Genomic DNA, 23,261 nt, shown 5'->3' on the forward strand with positions numbered 1-23,261 from the left:
AGTACCCACTCTATTCAGATTACGCCCACTGGCTCCAAAAGTGCCTTTTGCAGCTGATTTATCCAAACCAAGATGGAGTTCAGGTCCAGGCAGGGGGCTGGGTGGGCATCACTGGAGTCTTTTCTCCCCGCCTGGTTCAGTGGGCATGATCCCATTTTACAGATGAAGGGGTGAGGCAGGGGAGTTTGCATTAGTGGCCCCTGCTCTCATGGGGGTAAGTGCAGGAACCAGGCTTTGAGCAGCCCCAGCTCCATCGTCTGCACTGTGCTTTGAGTTAACCAGTCATGGTTAAAGAGACCTGCAAATCCCCCTTTCCATAGTCCCAGGTGGTGCGTGGGGGGGCTGAGTTACCTCTCACCCACTTTATTTCCCCCTTCTAAAAGGGGAAGATGGGAATGATACTGGTGCTGGCCTCAGGCTGTGACAGTTGAATGACTTAATGCACTGAAGCAGGTCTGAGCGATCCACCGCCCACGGGCAACTCCAGGCAGCTGTCTGTCTCTGTAAATAAAGTTTTATAGGAACACAGTAGCACCCATTCATTTAGGGATGGGCCATGACTGCCTTCTCCCGACTGGCTGATAGTTAAGGCAGGCTATATGGTTCTCAAAGCCTAAAATATATGTTATACTAACTGACCCTTCAGAGAGCTGGTTTGCTCTGATCCCTGATTGAAAGCGAGCACCCTCTGGCCTGGTGACACCTGATCACTCAAGAGCAGAAACTAGGTCTTGTTCATCCTTCTTTCTTTCCCTGGGATCCAGAGACACAAAGCAGGTGTTTCAGAAAAAAAAAAAAAAATTAAGTTAGCATAATTAGTGATAATAAAACATAATAGTCTTGACACAGTATTCAGAGGAACTTGGTAAATAATGAAACTTCAGACACATTTCTGACTTAAGATGACCCCAATTTACTTTTTCAGTGTTCTGTGACTTCAATGGGAAAGCAAGACGTTTTGTAACCCTGGAATGCCATTCGGCTGGCTTGCATTTACATGGGGGAGGGGGCTGATGTGGGAGGAGATGAACTTTGCTATCTTTTATTATTTTTGAAGCTATCACGGTGGCATGACGAAATGCAAATCCATTCTGCAAATTTTAAATAACGTGCTTTATGGCTTAACGCCCTGGTAAAGTTAGCTTTCAGAGAAGACAAAAGAGAACAGGTACTGAAAATGGCTTGGTGCATTATGGGATGGGGGAGGCAGAACAGGAAAAAGGGTAGAGAAAGAATAAGAGGAAGTGTCAGGAACGCATCAGTCTGGCCAAAAATCAGCTCATTGTGAGACTAAAAGTAGAGCCCAGAGACCTCCCTGCTGGCACAGGGGTTAAAGTCTCTGCACTATCAAGGTATCGGCAGCAGCCACTGCAGCATGAGTTCAATCCCCAGCCAGGGAGATACCCACAGGGCACAGCAGACCTCTTGTGTCTCTCTTACTGCTCCCTTCAGCAGTGTATTTCAGTAGATCTGCCTGTTCTGCTCCCCACTCTATCTCTAGTGAATCCTCTCTGCCCCTGTACCTCTGGCCTACACCCCAATTCTTGTATGCATAAATAAATAAAAATAAATCTTAAAAATAAAAGTCGAACCCCATCCCCCCCAAACACCAGCATGGGCACTTCTAAGTCTGCTCAATGGACATTTTGTTTTTAAGGGGAGAATTATCATCCAAGCAGAATTTAACCAGAGGCAACACTCAGAATTCCCGTGAGAATGGTCAGCGCTGGGGCTGCTCCTGGGTCCGTTCGGAAGGCGGCTGGGCCCTTCCACAGGTCCTGTGACGGATAGTGGGTGCCTTGTCTTGCTGCCAGTCATTGGGTCATTACACTCATTTTTACTATTGATGTGAGACAGATAGAAATGAAGAGAGCTGAGACCCCTAGCCCAGAGTACTTCAGATGCCAAATATGAAGCTTTTGGGAACCAGCAGGCTGAGGGAGCAAACTCTGCTCCCTCTCCTTCCGTGAGGGTGGCTGCCAGGCCTCTGGGAACCAGGGGAGCCTGGCTTGACTTCATCTCTCACGAGTTGGTGCAAAGACAGAAACCCCATTAAGACAGAAACGTGCTCACAGCTGTACCCCCAGCCTCTGAAACAACCCTTGGCAGGCAGCTATCGGCTGAAACTTTAGCTGGTTCTATTTCCACTGTGGGGTACCTGGTGAGCTAGGGTCCCTGTCCCCCTGGGGCTTCTATTTTCCTAGGCAGAGACTGACAGTGATCCAGAGAGCGTGCAAGTTCATTATTACCACTTGTGATACACGCCTGCAGGGGACAAGGTGCAGTGCAGAGTACAGAGCTAGCCTCACACTAAATGGGCCTGAATTTTGATGCTTGATCCAGGACAGGACGAGGGCGAGGCTTGTAAAGCATTTGCCTGAGGCACAAAATCTCAGTGCTGTGATAAATACGAATACAGTCTTTTGAAAAGTCAAATGTCCCCAGATCCATGATGAACAAGATACAAACTTTTAAGTTGTATTATATTGAAGTGGAAAAGTAATTCTATTGTAATTTTTTTCCATACACAATGATAGTAAAATCCACCCACCCCCACCCCCGTCCCCCAGCCCCCATGATGCCACAATTCTATTCCATAAGAACTATCTAGTAACACCCTAGACACTTTCATAATAAAGACAGGACTAAGGTCAGGGTGAGGCTGTTCTCGTTACTCCATCTACAAAATGGGATAACACTGGTATCCATTTCCAAAACTGCTGACTCACAGGAAGAGCTCGGTAAATGGTAGCAGTGGTTGTTTGTTGTTTTCATCCATGTCATCGTGGAAGTCTATGAGGGAAGAAATACTTTAGCAATGACATCAAATCAACTGAGAAAACTACAGGGGCTAGTTATTGTCCTTTGCTGAGCCTAAACATCACCATTGTAAGAAGTTCCATTACACTCAGAAAGAAATGCGTCCAAATATGAGTGCCAGAAGTCATGCTGACTGCAAAATGCAGAGATTTCAGCTAAAATGGGGAAACAATAACACACCTTCAAACCTGGAGCACCATTCCATGAGAGTGAAGGATAAATGAGTGTGTATATTAAAAGCAATCCATATCCCAAAGATTCTGTGCTTACATATATAGATGTTTTGGGAAATTTTGATTAATTCTGAAAATTAAAATTTTAAACTCCCAGAGGATCTAGACCAGTCTTGTATAATAGTGATTGCTGAATGGGAAAACAAAGAGAGAGAGAGAATGAAATGAGAAGTGAAAGAACTAGTCAAAACTACAACTGAAAGTCTCTACTCATAAATAGCAATAGAGAGTATGGGAAACATCAACAAATTCCATGGATAAGATAGATGGAAAATGATGACACAGAAATAAGGGAGATTCAGGTCAAATTTTCTTAATGGAAATCTTAGTCTAATAGAATATGCCCTGGTTGGGCCTCCCTGGTGGTGCAGGGGTTAAAGTGAGCGCTATCAAGCTATCACCAGCCACTGCAGCACTAGTTCCATCTGATCACTGGCCAGGGAGCTACCCGCATGGCACAGCAGACCTCTCCTATCTCACCTGCTGCTCCCCTCGGCAGTGTATTTCAGTCGATCTGCCTGTTTTGCTCCCCACTCTGTCTCTGGTGAATCCTCTCACTCCCTGAACCTCTGTCTTGCACCCTAATTCTTGTATGCATAAGTAAATAAATCTTAAAAAAAAAAAATAGGGCCTCCCCTGGTGGTGCAGCGGTTGAGCGCTGGGCTGCGAGGCTGCCTGCAGCCTCTGCAGTGCCGGTTCGATCCCTGGCCGCTGGCGAGAGTCCCACATGGCGCACAGACCTTTCCTGTCCTGCCCGCTGCTCCCCTCAGCAGTGTATTTCTTCAGTCTGCCTGTTCTATTCCCTGCTCTGGCTCTGGTGAATTCTCTCACCCTCCCACGCTTCTGACTGTACCCAGTGCTTGTATAAATAAATAAATAAATAAACAAACAAACAAACAAATAAATAAATAAATAAACCTTTAAAAAAAAAAAGAATAGACCCTGGTTAAGCTGGGATGTGACAGTGACACCACGTAAAAATCTACTTAGATATTTAACACCTGTGCCATTCCTATTCTGGATATGTAAATGAGTAGTCATCATTTTTAGGAGGCAGTTATTAAGAAAGATTAACTAATGAACGACTGGATTCTGTACATATGGAGCCAGAACATAATTCTCTAACCAAACACTCTATAGTCCACACATTTAATCAATCCAGTTTTCAACTTCAGGAAAATTTCTGGACTCCCCACTGCCCCCCGAGAATATACACAGCCAGTGAACAGCCTTTCAAAGGGATTCAGTTTGCTGTACTCAATTGAGGCTTGTGACATTTAATTTAAAAGAAAAAACTCTTCATTTAAAAAACGATTAATTCCAGACCTTGTATGGAAAGAGGATCACATACATTTCTGTAACTAATAAATTATTTTCCTGTTCCTTGTATAGTTACATGAGCTAGTTTCCCCCAAGATGTGTAGTAATTTTTTCTTTGAAAGACTTTCATCTAAATTGCCTTGGGAGAGACCTCCCTGGTGGCCTAGGGGTTGAGTGTCAGCAGGATCACAACAGCTTGAGTTCAATCCTGGCCAGGGAGGTGACCCACATGGCGCAGCAGACCTCTCCTGTCTCCCCGCTGCTTCCCTCAGTAGTGCATTTCAGTAGATCTGCCTGTTCTGCTCCCCACTCTGTCTCGGGTGAATCCTCTCACCCTCCGCCTGACCTCTGACGTACACCCCAGCTTTTGTATGCATAAATAAATAAAACAAATCTTTGAAAAATAAAATAAAATAAATTGCCTTGGGATATTGTCACCCTTCCACATTGTTGCTTTGTTGGGTTAAATACCATACTTTAGGGCCTCCCTGGTGGCTCAAGGGGTTAAGCACCGCACTATGAAGCAATCCGCAGCCTCTGCAGCACGAGTTCGATCCCAGCAGGCCAGGGAGCAACCCACATAGCACAGCAGACCTCTCCTGACTCCCGCTGTTCCCCTCAGCAGTGTATTTCCTCAGTCTGCCTGTTCTGTTCCCCACTCTGTCTCTGGACAGAATCCTCTCACCCATCCCCCATCTCTGGCCTGTACCCCAGCTCTTGTATGCATAAATAAATAAATCTTAAAAAAAATAAAAACCATACTTTAGCATTTATAAAATTTGGTAAATATTATTACTGTGTCTTTTGGGTTAAATTCTTGGGAAGAAAGGAAGAAAAGAAATTCTACCTCCCCTGTTGAATTCAGAGCACACAGCTTCTCCTCCCTCCCCTTTAAAAAAACTGTGCGCCGTTGAAAACAGGTGTTCATTCACTCGTGGTATGAGCAAGATCAATGCACATTTGAAACTCCTCTGTCTTCAGAGCAGAAAATTGTAAGGGTTGAGAAAAACAGAAAACAGAGTCCTTTTCTAAATATAGCAACGTCATATGACCCACTGATTTTTTGTGCTCAGAGCACTAAGGTAGCAGACACATCACTTCATGAATGTAGCATATAATTACTGGCGGAAAGAGATGCATGACCAACACACACAGAAACAGGCCCGGCTTCTCTGGGCTTTTTGATCTAAGGAAATAAGACTTAGAAGGTTGTTGGGATGTGTCCATGTGACAATTTGTCATTTGGGTGAACTTCCCCATGGCACAGAGAACAGTTCTTCCATTTCTTAGGTTTTATTTTTATACCCCTTTTCACAGCAGCCAATGTTTAAACACTTCTCACACAGTGGATTATTTTTTTTTTTTTTGGTGAGGCTTCAAACTGAGGCAACTTCAATTTTGCCGGTTATCGTGATCATCCATGCCAACGTTACATAGTTCTTAATTTAGATCCCCTGTAATTAATCTCTGTGAATGCCGTGTTTTGCTTGTTTTATTTTTAAAGGACTCTTTAGTGGGTAATTTAGATACATGTCCTTAGATCTGTTTTAAAGATCTTTATTTTTTCAAGAGCATTTCAGGTTTACTGCATTTCTGGAGCTTTCAATTCAAGATTCAGTTGGGAAGAAGTTCAAGAATCATCCCTGCATTTAGGTGCACTTATCTGCAATAATTCCATTTCTATTGTGCAGAAGGGTCATCTCTGTAGCCAGGCAAGAGCCTGCAAAACCTGGTTAGGCAAGAGTCTGCTTTTGCAGGGATCAGGGTGGGGGATGGGGGGTGGGACCAAGACAGATTAAAATTAAGAAAAGACCTACTAAAATCTGGGGGGGAAGCAGAGGGTTCTCACACGGCAGAAGTACTATCTATCAGGAGGAAAATTTTTACATCTGCCCTCTGGGCTTACAGGAGGGAAGGAGTAGGAGGAAGTTACTAGGATTGTCCCATACTTGAAAGAAGCAGAGGCCTCAGCTGATTGCTAAAAATCCAACTTAAAAAAACAACAGCTTAGCAAATTGTGGACCAGCTTGGAGAATTTGGTCTCAGGATTCTGGTGTTTCTACCTGGAAACTTTGCACCTTATTCCCTTGACCTGTGACCTGTTTGTAAGCAAGTTTGTTGATAATAGCCCATGGCTATTTTTGGGTGTTTCTTATGAAATCTACTTTTTTTGATCAACCTTTTTTACTACATGATGGAATTTTCTTAACAATTAAAACACACTGAGGTATTATATAGAGTTAAAATTACTTTTAAGACATGTATGTTCAAGGAAAAGACATCAAGTTTCTTTAAATACCTTTCTTTTCCATACAACCCTTCCAAAGTTAGATTAAAAAGCCAAGCCGATCTTTTTGACCTTTACTAGTCTATAAGAATAACAGAAATTAAACTGCTTTTTGGGACTGTCCCTTGCCAACGGATAAATCATAATTTTATCAACTTCCCTAGAGACCTTCAGAACAAAAGAAAAAAGTTCAGCTCAGCTCAGCGGCTCTGTAAATTCATGCTGCAAGGTGGCATTCCTGCTGTTATGTATTTTGCTCACAGGGCAGCGTTAAAACAAATCACGGCCTAAAACATGCTTTCCTTTTTGATGCTGACGAGAATCCCTGCTCAAAGGAAACTGGGGGAGAGACACATGGGACTCAGGGATTACCCAGCCTCGGTTTTAACTTCCTTAATTGCAGAACTGAAGCCAGCTATGTGTTGAGTGATCAAGAGTTAAGAGTTTCAAAGTTAAGGAAGCAGTAAACTCATTTCCAAGATTTGTCTCCCCAAATTACTCCTGCTTGTGGTGTGGAAGCTTCCTTTGTTTCCGGGTGCATGCGCATACAGCGTTCTCCTAATCTAAGAGCTTCCCTCTTTACTCCCTCCCCTCTTGCCTACTCCCCTCTTAATAATCCAAAGCCCTTGAGAGCTCTTTAATACAAAGGAGGGTTTGGCAGCCTACTCTGTCGAATGTAAAGCCCGTCCAAAAGGAATTTCCCCAATAACATTATCTATAGACATTTTCTGCCTCTTTTTAAAGCTCCCTGAATCTTATTCCCGACTTCAGTTCTGATCAATCACTTACAAAATTACTCAGGAGCCACACTCCACAAGCAGTGAACTTTAGGAGCCACATTCACTACAACTCGCTGTGTTTTTTATTACTTAGGGTTGCTCAGGCTGCAGTCGTTTCCTTTTTAAATAAAAATCTAGATACTTAAATCATTGCAATGAAAGAATGAGCTGGATTTAAAAAATAACAATACTTGTCCTTTATCTCTCTCGTCATTTTCATTTTATCTCAAAGATGGAGAATTTTAAATCTCCCAAAATATCTGACTTCCTTTTTTTTTTTTCTTACATACTCAGTAGGTCAAAAAACCCACAACTAAGTAATAGGAAGTGAACACATTAGACAAGTTTTACAAGTTCTGTCCTATAAAAATCATTTAAACTTGAATTCCTCAAAATTGTGTTTCTATAGAACTTTCCATTGGAGTATAAGTGTTTCTCCTAGAAGTGTATTTACACATGTTTAGATATACAGAAACACTGTGGTTCAACGAGATTATTGAGAAAATGGACTTGGAACCAAGATACCCAAACCAGAGCTCTTGAGGATTGGAAAACACACGGTTTGTTCATTGCAGCCCTTCCAGAGTAGGAGGGGACACTTAGGCAGAGAAAAGCTAATTTGGATTTTGGATTTGGATCTCCCACATAATTATGCAGGGAACCTCCAGGGTCTTCTGTTTCTTCACTGGAAGACATGATTTAAAGTTATGTAAATATGCAGGATTTTACCAGCACGACTTGGATCATGCAAAAGAGGACACCCCAGAGTCCACGTGACTTGCCTGCCCCACCTTTTTACCAACGGATCCGTTTATCTTGGCCCCCGACCTGCACCAGCTCCTGAACCGGAAGGTTGGGCCCTGGCAGCTGGGGAGGTTTCCTGCCCATTTGGGTCTGCACATTTTCATCAGCCCTTGACTCAGAAGAATCCAATTAGAGCCAATTCTTTTAGTGCAAGTGGTAGCAGATACTAGAATATCCAGAATTGTCAGAATCCCGCTTCCTGCTTCACCCAGCCTCCATCTCCAGGCTGTGTGGGGCTGAGCTTTGCCAGAACGAGCCTGTTGCACTTTGGGAATTTCCTCCACAGTCATCATTTCAGGCTGCACATTAATGACTGATCCAGCAAGCGTTATTAAAATTGACTGTGGCCGCTAAAAAAAAAAGGAGTTTGTCAAGCCTGCGTCTTTAGACTAATTGGCTATATTTTGCATGGATTGTGACGAATGCAGAGTCATTTCAGAGTCTGGCTTTTACTAATGAATAAATCCATCACACAGACTCCTCACCATAGGCTAACCCCGCACAGTCCACTCTGGATTTGTTCAAAACCAGGACCCCCCCCCACATCCTTCGGTGGTGTAATGTCATTCCTCTAAAGAAAGCAAGTAGATTGAGCAATATTTTAATTCAGAAATAAGTTGCCCAACGCATGTCCTTTGAAAAATAAGAAGCCCAAGAAAGGGAAACTGTGAAACACGCTGGGCCGAGACTGACTGTATTCCTGCCTCTTGATTGATTTCACATTTACAACAAAGCTCACATTATCATCGAGGATTTGGAAAGGTCACATGGAGACTCTCACCACCGGCAGAAGCATTTCTGAGCTCGTAGCAAGCACCAAAACAACAAAATCGAGAGAAAAATGTATCTGAGTTGTTATAACATGTCTGGCTTTTTAAAAGTCTGCCGAACTCAGGAAATAAATACAGGTGAAGGTTTTTTTCTTCTTCTTCTTTTTCTTCTTCTTCAGCCCACAGAGAAGTTTAGTTATTAAAAAAGCCACTGGAGTTATGGTTTCAAGAAAGGAGACCGGTTCGTGTTTTTTTCTTATCATGTCAAAAGCCACACACGCCCTTCAACAGAAAGCAATCAGCTGCCCTTCCAAGAGAGATTCTTGCTGCAGTTTATGGCAGGAACCTGAATCAGGTGAGACACCTAGAAGATTTCAGGATTAACAACAACAACAAAAAAAAAAGGTAAAGGAACAGTTCATAGAAATTCTGTGTAAATGAATGTATAGTGACTCTCTGGAGCTACATTTTCTGTCACCAGACTATTTTAAACAATTTCTCCGTGGAGAAACAGGAACTGGATGAAAATCCTCATACAAAAGAAGGCAGGGCCTGGGCGGAACACTTGGAGAACAACTACAGTCCTGCCTTTCTGGAATAGTCATTGACGTGGACCTCGGTGATTTTGGGTCCAGGACCCCACCAGCTTCTTCCTTGCCTGGTTCCTCTGGGTGGGGGTGCCTGAAGTGGGGGGGTTATGAAGGGGATGACTTTAAAAAGACCCAGAGCTTCCAACTATTTCTCCATACTTATTCTCCACAGCTGGTTGTACATAGAATCCTTTTCCTTTGGAATGCAAATTATGGTATTCCCAACCCATCGGGTCTTTAAGTAGATTAACTTTTAGTCGGTTGGGTTGAGGGAGGAGGAGGGAGAAAAAAGAGGAAGAACTAGAGTAATAAAGATGATAATCATAACTAACTTGGACCGTACAGACATTTCCAAAGTCCTAGGTTTGGACTAAGGGATTTCTGTTCTTAAGAATCTTAAGATTTAGGTTAAGAACCTAAACCTCAGGTTAGGTAAACCTCACCCTCGCCGACACACCCTCAGTTTCCTAAAATCCTTTAGTCATCCTTCCCCAGGGCATTTGAAGTTTCTCTCGCCTTCAGCTCCCACTCTTGCTAAAGACCATCTATTCAAGATAGGTGAGTGTCCAGGGTAGCATTATGAGGTTGCCAGTGAAAACGTGAAAAGGGAAGAAATGGCTGGATTCTCCTGTGGTGCAATGAGTAGTCACAGCCTATCTTCTGGGCTCCCCCTCTTGTCACTCTCAGCAGGTTACCCCTCTCTCCCTCCCTGGGCAACCTCTGCATCCCACCGTCTTGCCATCGCTAACCTGGGTATGATACTGATACTGACATGCAGTCTAAAGTATCATCGCAGGAGCCGAATGTAGTAGGGCCTATAGCAGGCACACAGTCAGCCCCTAAGAAAGACTTTGGAGATTGTTTGGGGGTTGTTGGTGAAGAAAATTGCCAACAGTGCTGAGGCAGACTTTCTCCAGCCTCGAATTCTATTCACCAGGTACCTAAGGAAAATATGAGAAATGAGAATCTTGAGAAAAAATTCTCACCTTTTTTGTGACTTACTCATGTCACTTCTTTTTTTTTTTTTTTTTTATAAATTTTATTGTTATATTCCCCATACAATTGCCGCCCCCCATTCTGACCCCAATCCCTCCCCTCCCGCCCCCGCCCCCTAAAAGTGTCTCTGGTTCATAGTTTTTTGTTGATTTTGATTTTCACTTTCTTATAGTTTTTCATTTTCCTGGTCCATTATTTAAGTTTTCTAGATTCCTGCTATGAGTGAGACCATCCGGTATTTTTCTTTTTCTTTTTGGCTTATTTCGCTGAGCATGATCCCTTCCAGCGCCATCCATGTTGCAGCAAATTGCATGTGTTTATCTTTTTTGAATGCTGAGTAATATTCCATGGTATATATGTACCACATCTTCTTGATCCAGTCATCTATTTTTGGGCATTTGGGTTGTTTCCAAAGCTTAGCTATTGTAAACAGTGCTGCTATAAACATAGGGGTGCAGGTGTTCTTTGGAATTGATGTTTCTGTGTCCTTTGGGTAAATACCTAGGAGTGGAATTGCTGGGTCATATGGAAGCTCTATGTTTAGTAGGTCCAGAAATCTCCACACAGCTTTCCACAGAGGTTGGACCAGTTTGCACTCCCACCAACAGTGCAGAAGAGTTCCTTTTTCTCCACACCCTCGCCAACATTTGTTGTTGCTAGTTTTTTTAATATGTGCCATTCTCACTGGTGTGAGATGGTATCTCAACTCATGTCACTTCTAAAAGCAAAATTATTTTCCAAGTGAAAGTGAGCCCATTTTTAAATGTGTAGTTCTAGACACTTGGGGTTCTCTTGTCTCCTAAAAATATAGTAATTATTCCAGGGGAAAAGGAGCTGTGTCCCCGCCCCCTGCTGCTCTACAGTGGGTGTGTAACTACACTGCCTGGAGCAGGCCGGGAAAGTAATGGGCCAGGTGTAAATAGGAACCCGGGTCGGGCTAATTCTGGGAGTTCCTTTTTTTTTTCCCCTGGACCAAGCTAAGCTTTCAAATGAAGCGGCCCATCCCGGCCTTAAGATATAAGGCGGCTGCTCCTCGGTGTCATTAGATCTGTTTTTATTCTGGGTGTTGTTTATAAATGCCTTTCCTCTTGTTTTTCTTACTCGTGTCTGCCAACTGCCTTTCTGAATTCTACCAGACTTTGCAGAGAACCAGTAACTGACACTGGCCGTTTTGTATGTGTCCCAATTTTCTGCTCTTAAGTATACCCCCCACCCCCACCTCCTTTTCTATTTCTGTGTATCGAGAATACCCGTGTCCATATTGTCTGGACAGTACATTCCAAATTGGGATGGAGGAGTGAAGCCAACAGAGCTAGAACTGGAAAACACACATCACAGATGATTTCACCCCTCTCAGAAATGGGTGGTTTTCTTTTTTTTGGTGGGGGGAGATTTGCTTTGAGAGTTTACATTTTTACAAGCATATTACTTGAGTAATTAACAATACAAAGACAACACCCCAGGATTCCTGAGCGCTCTGCTGGGTGCTGGGCTCACCTGCCAGGTCCAGGCCTGGCCAGAGCTGGGGCCGCTGGAGTGTGGGGGGCCGTGGGAGGGCCAGGAAGACGCGGGGGTGAGAGCCTCAGCCTGCTCACTCCCGTCCTGTTCTCAGCCATTTTCTGTTTCCCCCACCCACGGATTTCCCCCAACAGAGAGTGATATAAAAAGAGATGAGACAAGAGAGAGAAGGGAGGAAGGAGAGGGAGGCAGATATGGGTCACGTGGCTTTCGGGCACCCCACTCCTGTGTTCTCAAGTCAACTTGGTGTCTCCAAACCCAGTAGGAAAGAATAAAGTGGCACGTCCCCCTGGAAAGGGTCACTCTCTTCAGTTCACACGAACTTATTCTTTGATCTTCCCTCGTGGCTCTTAACATTTACTTCTCTTTCAAATCAAATAATTTGTTTTTTTTTTCTTTTTCTCATTCTGAGAAAAGCTTTCTAGATGTGATTTCCCTTCTGAAAGCAAGACTTTGAAGGCTTTCTTCAGCTCTGCTTCTCTTAAAGGGACCTGGAAGAGGAGCAGGCCCCGGCCTGGAGCATTTTTCAATAGCCCCTTTGCAAATACCCCACCTTCCTTCTAAGACCCTGGAAGTGAAACCTCCCAGTAGCTGGAAGACATTACCCCATGTGGCCCCCAGTGTGGCAGGAACACCCAGCTTCGGGGAGGGGTGCCCCAGAGGCCCTCGCTAGACCCTGGAGGCCGGTGAGGGTGGGCAGAGCAGAGAGGAAGCTGTGCTTCAGGATTTTGTTTTTTTTTTTTAAGATTTATTTATTTATGCATATAAGAGCTGGGGTACAGGCCAGAAGTGTGGCGGGTAAGAGGATTCACCAGAGACAGAGTGGGGAACAGAACAGGGGAACTGACTGAAACACACTGCTGAGGGGAGCAGCAGGGAGTCAGGAGAGGTCTGCTGCGCCATGTGGGTAGCTCCCTCGGCAGGATTCGAACTCACGTTGCAGTGGCTGCAGGGATTGCTTCATAGTGCTGTATCTTAACACCTTGCTTCACCAGGGAGGCCCTGTGTATTTTGTTTGTTTGTTTGAAGATTTATTTATTTATGCATACAAGAGCTGGGGTACAGGCCAAAAGTGTGGGGGTTGAGAGGATTCACCAGAGACAGATGGGAACAGAACAGGCAGACTGACTGAAATCCACTGCTGAGGGGAGCAGCGGTGAGTCAGGAGAGGTCTGCTGTGCCATGTGGGTATCTCCCCCGCCGGCCGGGGATTGAACTTGTGCTGCAGAGGCTGCGGACAGCTTCATAGGTTGCGTCTCAACCCCTTGTGCCACCAGGGAGGTGGAGGCCCCTGTTTGTTTGTTTTTGTTTTTTTTGTTTGTTTGTTTGTTTTTTAGTAAAGCTGGTTCTCTGCAGGGGCTATCGCTTTGGGTTAAGCAAAGGTTCTCCGTCTGTTTGACCCTGTTTCTGTGCACTCCGAAACAGAACAGCGGAAATCCAAGGTTGGACATCGTAGGTTCCCAGGTTAAGGAATATTCTTCTGGGATTAAAGCACCCACAGGGATGGTGCCAGGTTCCAGCACCTGCCACAGTGGCCGAAATGTTGACAACTGGTCCCGCTTCTGGGTGCGGAGATGCTTGTACACAAAGTGACCTTTAATTGTCTGAGAAACTCCTGTCGGAGCCACATGTGGTTTCACTTATTCAGCAGAGGTTATTACATTTCAAGCTGTTTTGTGTTAGTTTTCAGCATTTAAATGAAGTATTTTCTCTTTCATATATTTGATGTGGCTCAAAGAAACTTGCTGCTTCCCCCCCCTCTCTCATAGATGGATTGTTTGATTAGGCCTTTTTGTCAAGTCAGATCAAAGATGGCTTTTCTTTCTTTAGGAGATGCCTTTTCTTAAAACAAATCAATAGAGCGGATTCCAAGTCAAGAGGCATCTTACTTAAACGATTTTGAAAAAAGAAAAGATCTCAATGAGAGTGAAGAAAAGATGTTTTTATTGCGGCATGGCATTTATCAGTCAGAGGCAGATGAAAGCAAATATGTTCGCATTCTACAGTTTGGACTTGCCAGGGAAGGTTTTAGTGTAGGCAGGCACACACCGGGATGGAAAAACCCACTTCCCAGTGTGTGATCTGGGGGTTCTGCCCTCCCCCACCTCTTCATGCACTTGGAGCCTGGTGCTTCCCACCACCTGGAATGTTCTTCCCAACTCCTTCCCACATTCAAGAGGAAACTTGGGAGTTTCCAGGACGCATCCGTGTTTCCATGGCTACCGCTGGACTGGCCACTGTGGCCACCTCAAAACAGCCTGTTTCCTCGATGGGGCTCTTCAGGGGCGGACAGACTCATGCTCCGCGCCTTGGGCCTGACCCAAGCTCCTTGGAGTTGGACACCTGTCTGCCAGTTGCAACTGAACCAAGACAGAAGTGTGGTCAGTATTTGCTTTGCTATAAAAGTGGACAATTAGGGTTTGAGAGCAGCATTTCCCACGGTAATGCAACGCGCGTGGAATATGACCACATTGTGCTTCTTATGACCTGGAATGCTGTTTTCTTCTTATTTTTTTTATTTTTTTTTAAAAAATTATTCATTTATTTATGCATACAAGAGCTGGGGCACAGGCCAGAGATGAGGGGGGTGAGAGGATTCACCAGAGACAGAGTGGGGAACAGAACAGGCAGACTGACCGAAGTACACTGCTGAGGGGAGCAGCGGGCGAGTCAAGAGAGATCTGCTGTGCCATGTGGGTTGCTCCCTGGCCGGCTGGAGATGAATGGGTAGCTCCCTGGCAGGCTGGGGGATCGAACTCATGCTGCAGAGGCTGCAGACTGCCTCATAGGTTCGTCTAAACCCCTTGCGCCACCAGGGAGGCCCTGTTTTCTTATTAATTATTGCGTCAACTCGTGTGTCTTTTTAGCTTAAAATATCTGCTCCACAGGAGGATTCGGGTCTTATTGCCTTCACTGCTGCATCCCCAGCATCCAGAACAATGTCTAAGCAGTAGCTCAAACCTTAGTCCTGGAGTGAATGAAGCAAATTTACACACTATCTGCCCCCTCCCCCTTCCTGATGATGGAGGGAAATCGAGAGAGTCACCCAAATAATTCAAACCCAAGATCATCAAACAGACACACCCTGGGGCTGTAGCTAACCACAGCCTGGTGACTGGCGTTCATAATACTGTATTGTATATTTAAAAGTTGCTAAGAAAGTAGATTTTACAAAACTATATTCTTTTCCAGGGTACATTGTCCTCTCTCTACACGTGTATAAGCCAGGGGTGCCCCTCACCCAAGTTCTAGCCCTCCAGGCTGCCAGGTGGACCCCCCTCTTCCTCCTCCTCTGGTAAACACTATATCTTTCTTAGAGTGTAAGAGTTGTCAAAACAATCTATTCTTTATTCATTCAAATAATGGGATAATTCCATGGGAAACATCAGGAAAATGCATTCCTTGGTGTCATGAAGAATTGCCAAAATAAAATTTAAAAATACTTTCGCTTTCATTTCCTCCTGCGCTCTTCAAAGGGTAGGTGCTTCATAGAACTTTCTTGACTCCTCCCTGGCCCAGGAAATTTAAAAAGTCAAAGCATTGGGTTTATAGAAAAAGCTCAGTGGCATTTTCTATTGTACCCCTACTTCTTGGTAGTGTTACTGGCACGTCGTAGGTGATCAAGAACTGTATTGATGAATGAATGAAGAGGGAATTTTAACACCAGTTGAAATCATGAAGAGTTGTGGGAGAAATTCCTCTGCATTTACACTGTAGTGGTTGGTTGGCTAACCATTTAATTTGAACATTTTGGTGGCCACTTGTCTGCCCAATTAAAAGTTTCCAACCACCGTTTTGCTTGTGTACATGTCGCCCCTGTAATTAACCATGTGTGTAAAACACACCAGGTTTTTTGTAGTAGAAGAAACAAGAAGGAAATATATGGAGAAAGAGAGGTCAGTGGAAAAGGGATGAACATGGGAGGTATCCTAGGAATGAAAGCCACAGAAAAAATGAAAGCTATTAAATAATAATATGTCTCCCTTCTTTAGGACTCTGAGGACAGGTTTAAGCCTGGATGTAAATAATAAAGGTCTAGGGTCATCTTGGTAGTGCAGGGATTAAAGTCTCAGCACTATCAAGCTATTGCCAGCCACTGCGGCCTGAGTTCGATCCCCGGCCAGGGACCTGACCCACATGGCACATCAGACCTCTCCTGTCTTCTCGCCCACTGCTCCCCTCAGCAGTATATTTCAGTCAGTCTGCCTGTTCTGCTCCCCATTCTGTCTCTGGTGAATCCTCTCAGCCCCCCAGACCTCTGGCCTACACCCGAGCTGTATATGCCTAAATAAATTTAAAAAAAATAAAGGTCTGGCCTGCTAAATATCTTTACTTTGTGTGTTAGTTATTTTTTTCCTGTGTAACTAGCCATCCCAAGATGTAGCTATAAGAAACTGATTTAAAAAAAAAATCATTTGAATACTCTTTTATTGACAATAGTTTCAGGTCTATAGCAAAACTGAGGGGAAGTACAGAGATGCCCCATATACCCCTTGCTCCTACACACGCACATCACCACCCCCCAGCCATTTTTTTCTAGGTCATGGGTTTGTAGGGCATGTAGATGAAATCTCATAGGTTGATCTGGGTTGGATGAGCTCAGGTATCTGTGGTCACGGGCCAGAGGCTGATGATGCAGGACAACCTCCCTGTACCCACATGTCCTTCAGCTGTCTGACTGCAGAGTTCAGGCATCCTCAGCTGGGGTGGTCTCTGCTCCATGTGGTCACTCAGTCTCCAGGAGGGTAGCCCAAACTTCTTCACTGGATGGTCTCAAGACCACAGAGGACAACAGGGTGAAACATACAGAGGTCCTGAGCCCTGGAGCATCCCTAGAGCATGAAGACAATGCTGGTAAACCTTTGGGCAAGACTGGTTAAGGGAAAACTAGTAATGCAACTGGTGAATCAACTCAACCCAGTGGACACAGACCACTGACTGTAAACGCAGGAGGGTATCACTGTTAGGGCTGCCAGGTCGGGGAAGCAATATAAGGCAATACTTCTGCCAAAAGATGATTTGTTGTTTATCTACAATTCAGAAGTGCCTGGAGGTTCCAGGGTTTTCATGCACCCCCAGTATGTGGCTCTCCACCTTTCCACCAGGACAATGTCAGTTTGCTGTGCAAGACGACTTCCAGACAGAGGAGGACACATGGGGGCCTCCAGCTGGCGAAGCTGGAGTCATCTTTTATATTTTTTAATAAAAAAAGCAAATGGAGATGGAAGTTCTGACATTTCCTTTTGCCACCTGTGTATATCACCTGCACCCACCACCCTCTACACCTGGAGACGCGTGGCCTCCGAGCTCCCCGTGGGAGGGGTCACTTCTGACCGGGTTTTCTATCTCCAGGGTTAGTGAGGCATTCCTGACAGACACCCGACCTTGAGCAGGTGTTTCCAGTCCTCCGTCTCAGACTCTTCCTCTGTGGAAGGAGAATAACAGCCTCCGTCTCGTAAAACCATAAGAGGATCCTCTGTAAAGCATGTGCCCATGCATGGCTGCTGTCTGGCTTCATCAGTACACAGAGCAGAAGGTGATCTGGGATTTCCACACCCAGGGCCTCAGAGCAAGAGGGGGTGGTAGCAGAGGGTAGGGCCAGGGCATCCTTACCTCCCTCTCCCCTTCTTTCTGTCTGTCTACTTACCACCTGTTTATCCATCCATCCATCCATCCATCTTCCTTTCTTTATTTTTCCTTCCTATTATTTCCTGGGATTTTTTTTTTCTTTTGGTTTTTTGTCTTTAGGGAAATGCCATTGTTTTACATCCTTGTTAGTATTTTGCCAGTGTAGGGTCTCCCCGCTCAGCTCAGGTGTGGTCACCGCAGCACTCACCACGCAAGCATCCAGCATGCTCCACCATAGTCCCTTGTGCTCTCCCACAGACTGGGCAGGATCAGGGTGAAGGAAGCCCATCTTGAACTTGATTCCATCCACACAGTGAAGCATGAGAGGTGCAGAATAAGTGTGAGCCCCCATTAAAACACAAAAAAGACCCTGACCGTGACCTCGAGCAGATACTTCGCTCCCTGAGCCTTGGTTTTCAAGTCTTACTTTCCTCTAAGACATAAGAAAGCCACATGGACTTTGTATGAGCGAGTTTGGTATTTTAAATTCTTTTTTTTTAAAGATTTATTTATTTTTATACAAGAACTGTGGTACAGGCCAGAGGCACGGAACCAAAATACACTGCTGAGGGGAGCAGTGGGCGAGACAGGAGAGGTCTGCCGCACCTGTGGGTATCCCCCTGACCAGCCAGGAATCAAATCCGTGCTGCAGAGGCTGTGGACAGCTTCCCAGCGCTGCACTCAATGCACTGCGTCACCGGGGAGGCCCAAGTATTTTATTTTTAAAAATTTATTTATTTTATACAAGCACTGGTCACAGTCAGAAGCGCGGGAGGGTGAGAGAATTCACCAGAGCCAGAGGGGAGAGCAGAACAGGTAGACTAACGAAGTACACTGCTGAGGGGAGCAGCGGGCGGCAGGAGAGGTCTGCGCGCCATGTGGGACCCTTACCCGGTGGCCAGGGAGCAGCCGGGGATCGAACCGGCGCTGCAGAGGCCGCGGGCAGCTTCGCAACCCAGCGCTCAACCGCTGCGCCACCGGGGAGGCCTGAGGCCCATGTATTTTAAATTCTAATGTGCTATTTGCCTTTTTCAGCTATTATGCCAGACAAGCACTTACTTCTCTTTCCTTACCTGGGTCGTATAAATCCATCTTCAGACCCAATAAGGACACATGGCAATTATTTTCAAATTTATGGTTGAAAATTAAATATCTTCTTTAAGCTTCAATTCCAAATTCCCTTAATGATGATAGTGACTGTGCTTGCGTGAGGACAGTAGGAACCTTGTGGGCGGAACATAGTATTCACCTGTTGGGCCGATACCTAGCTGGCTCAAGGTAGGGCTCTGAAAGATGGGTAGAAGGGAGTCGAGAGGCAGGAGAGGAGGGAAGAAGGGAGAAGGGACAGGGAGAGAGGGACAGCGAAGAAAGAAGGGAGAATTAATTCATGGCTGCTTTGACTGTGAGGCAATGGATAGACTTTATGTGGGAGAAGTTTCTGGAAGACCCTGTGCAGAAGGTCCGTTTCCCGCTTGCAGGTGTTCTGAGCCTGTGCTCCATCTCCAGCTGCCTCCTTACTAGCCTTCCTGGGGAGAACTGAAGTCCAAGGTAGCCCAGAGGGCCACTCCCTTACCAGATCACAGCACACAGCATCAGCAGAACAGTCCAGTGAGCTTTGCTTTCTGTCTAATCCCAAGGCTGCTGCTATTAAGTCTTTCTGGCTTAGAATGTGAGCGTTTTGGTCAGACAATAAGGGGGATGCTTGACCGGTTGCTTGCTACCTTGTGACTCTGCAACTTTCCTGACTGTTCTGGGCCTCCATTTCTTCATCTGCAAATGGAGTGAGCCCACAGGACTAGCTCATGGAGCTATTGTAATTATCAAAGTGGTTTTATTTGGATAATATTTACTGGGTACTTACGGCCGATCAGGCATGTTCTCATTCCTAATCATCGCCCTTAGAATCCATCAAGGTGGGTAACTTAAGTCGTAAAAATGCACCTCACCCAATGCAATAAAACAATTTCATTTTGAATAATTATAAATATACCTTTATAAACAGTTTCTTTTTTTTCTGAATTGTCCCTAATGCAAATGTGCATTAGGAATGTGGGATGGTCTAAAGAATGTGGGATGCAGGAATAAAAAAGTAATTGTGGATCAGTAAAAAAAAGTAGCAGAATATAAAAATAACAATTTTTTTATAGCAAGGATGACTCACACATTCTTATCCTTTTGAAGAACCAAGTTGTTCTTTGAGGAGGGACTAGTCCCATAGTCCATAAATTCAGGAAATACAATCTTCTCCTCTTGAAAATCCACAGCATGTGCTGAAACAGGAAAGTGGCTTGAAATATCTGTAGGAAAGAAAACAGTTTGGTTTCCTCCAACCCAGCATTTTCTACGCTCCTTTGAACACAGACATCTTTGTCGTAGCAGCATACCTTTCCGCTTTTAACAACGTGGAAGCTCGTCTGGAAAATGCTAGCGTGTTCTCTATTTAGAGAAAACACATACAAACATAGGACATGCTTATCAGAATCAGAATTATGCTCATCGGGGGCAAAGCTGGTGAATGACCGGATCATTCATTTTTCAACCTATTCTGTGCTTGTGTGCGGAGACATCTTTAAAAACCAAATCACAAATGGCAGAAGACCTGGTGAACAGCAGCTGGGGCTAGGAAGGAACAAAAATAGGTGTGGGCAGCTCCTGTCCCATGTGACAAAAAGCCCTCCATCCTTTCTGCCACGCCCCATGCACGGTCCTGGCACCCGACTAGGGGCAGAGGGCAAACCTGCCCCGTACCAGGTGTCATGAGAGCTGTTCCATCCTCAGGATGTGGCAAGAGCACTTTCCCAGCACCACAGGGGTCAGCGCCACTTTGGACATACTTGGACATCAAAGTCAATGAGTCCAAGAAAGCTCCATAAAGCAGATTTGCAGGTTGTTTATCGTACATTAAGTAAATATTTGCCTTCATTGATTCACAGCTGCTTACAGAGACTCCTTAAAGCTATCCCAAGCATTGCAGAAAAAATAACTTTTTCTCGTTTGTGTTTGTATTACAGCATCCAGTCCAACTTTCTTTCTACACAGCCTAAAATATGAGTTAATTCCTGGAAAGGGACAATGCTATTATTTGGGGTCAACACTATTATTTAATCGAGAAAGTGATTTCTATAGCGTTCTTTTTATTTTGTTGGTTTCTCTTCTCTTATTTATGCTGCTTTGGTTTTTCTCATTTCTACTCTGCACTCCATGTGCATCTCTTCTTTACACTTTCCTAGTTCTTTGGAAAAGAGCTTTTTTGCTGTTGTTGCTACCACCTGTGCTTTGTATTAAAGGAATGTTCAGAGAGAGTGGACATCCTCTGACCCCACCACAGAGGAAAGGGTGTTTGTTTGTCAGTCTGGAACATCATCCTGTCTTCTCCTGCATATACAGGAATTTTACCTAAATGTAATTATACTCCACCTATTCTGTGTCTTATGTCACAGACATTTCTCTGCAATAACAGAGCACAACATTATCTTTGTGCGTGGACAATATCTCCTTGCGTGCCTGTGCCATCTTTAGAAAACCCTTTGTCCACTTTTGAGGGATATTCTGATTCTTGGTGATTTATGAATTCCAACTGGGCCTTCTTCTGCTACCCTTGTGAATCTAGGTTTTCACACCTGGAAGATGTTCTCCTTAAGGTAAACCTTCAAAGATAAGACACCTGCAGCAAAGCCTATCTGTGTCTTATATTTGGTTCTGTATCTCCAAATCACCTTTCCACAAAGGTTATGCCAAGTTTCCCTCATTCCAAATGTGTACGAAATTGTTGCTTTGGATACCTGCAATTTTTCCACTGTCTCCAAATCACTGTCCATCTTCACTTTAACGTACTGCTACTCCCCAGGAAAAAAAGATTAATTCTCTTGTGAAGTGGATCACTTCTGAGGAAAAAAACAGCCAACAATACAGAAAAGGGGCTCATTTTCCATTTTGCCTGCATGATGCCTAAAGAGAAACATGAGTGTCCCCTTCAGGGAATTAACTAGTGTTTTAAGTGCATAAAATTTGTAATACAAGTGTGAAGTTTCATTTTTTCCAACGCCTGGGAAATCCTTAAGGAATCTCTTTAAGCAGCTGTGAATCAATGGAGCCAAATATTTACTTAATGTACAATAAACCACCTGTGAATGTAGGTGACCCCCTTCCAAACCTTGCTTTCTGGAGTTCTCTCGGAAGCACTGATTTCTATGTCCAAAAGGATCGGTTTCTAACTGTGGATTTCTACCTAATCCAGAACATTCTTTCCAATGGGCGCTTAGTAGAGACTCACTAAAAAATGGTGAGTTGATTACATGGTATCTGACAAATGAAACAGTCAAGTGTCCCTGCTATCAGTGAGGGTTATCTAATCAGCCAGTTATTCAGGAACTATTAATAGGTAACCGAGGATGCAAATATATGCTCTGAACCATTCTTTGCTGAACTCTCCCATCCCAGCCCTGGGTTTTGTGTATTTTTGGTTTTTGCTCAGGAGGTGTATGAAATAGTTGCCAGCATTTCTAAAGTAAGCTTTTACATGTGCATCTGGTTTCTGCCTTTCTTTGACAAACATGAGCTCTGGCTACCCCAAGTCAGAACTCCCCACCCCGGTGAGGGAGGATCAGGAGGGAGGGGGAAGGAGGAGCATCCTGCCCCACCATCTTTACAGGCTCCCAGCCCCCACCAGGCTGCCCGGTTCACTTCTCCACCTGCCTGGCCCCGGTAGGGGCCACACCTTGATTTTGCCACACCTTTTTTTTTAAAGTTTGGAATGTGTACCTTGGTGATCTTATCTTAGATATTCCCTCAATTCAAAGAAACTGACTTCTCTCTCTTCTGATTTGTAAGACCTTGTTGTTTCCAAACCTTCTTGGACACCCAGGAAGGTTTGTTCTTTGTCTTCACCCTCTAGCAGGGAAAGCTCTCTGGAGAGGCTGGCCCCTGAGCCAACCCCTCCTTCAGGGTTGATGGCAAGGGAGACACTGGAATACTTTCTCCTGGCCGCGGGGTGGGGGTGGGGAGGCTGGGAGAAAGGAAGAGCCACAAAGATCTAGGAAGGTCACTGCTCAACCTCTGTGCTCAGCCAAACCCGCTGCCAGAGGGGCCCGAAGAAGACACTGACTTGAAATGCATTATTTTTGGCGAAAACCAATTTTGATTCTACTCTGCTTTGAGAAAAAAAACGGCAGACTATGTATAATTACACATGGAAATCCAGAGAAATAGTCTTACCATTTTGCCATCAGAAAAGCAGACATATTAGGCATTGCAGTTACATACCAGACAAGCCTCTCCAGGCCTCCCCCACCTCTCGAATAACTAAGAATAAATGCCAAACTTCTATTACCAATTCCAGGTAGCCTGCATCGGCTTTATCTCCCCAGACAGCAGGTGTCTGGTGTCCACACACATTTATTTCCCCTACCGCAAAGCTTCTGTCCCACGAACAATTAATTTTGTTTTTATGAATCATAAAGGGAGCCCAGTTTATTATTTAGTCTGATTGTAGGCTAGTGTCATGCTTTGCATTTTAA

Source organism: Talpa occidentalis, unplaced genomic scaffold, assembly GCF_014898055.3.
Source record: "Talpa occidentalis isolate TD23 unplaced genomic scaffold, MPIMG_talOcc4v2.1 talOcc4.10, whole genome shotgun sequence".
In the NCBI taxonomy this organism is placed as follows: domain Eukaryota; kingdom Metazoa; phylum Chordata; class Mammalia; order Eulipotyphla; family Talpidae; genus Talpa; species Talpa occidentalis.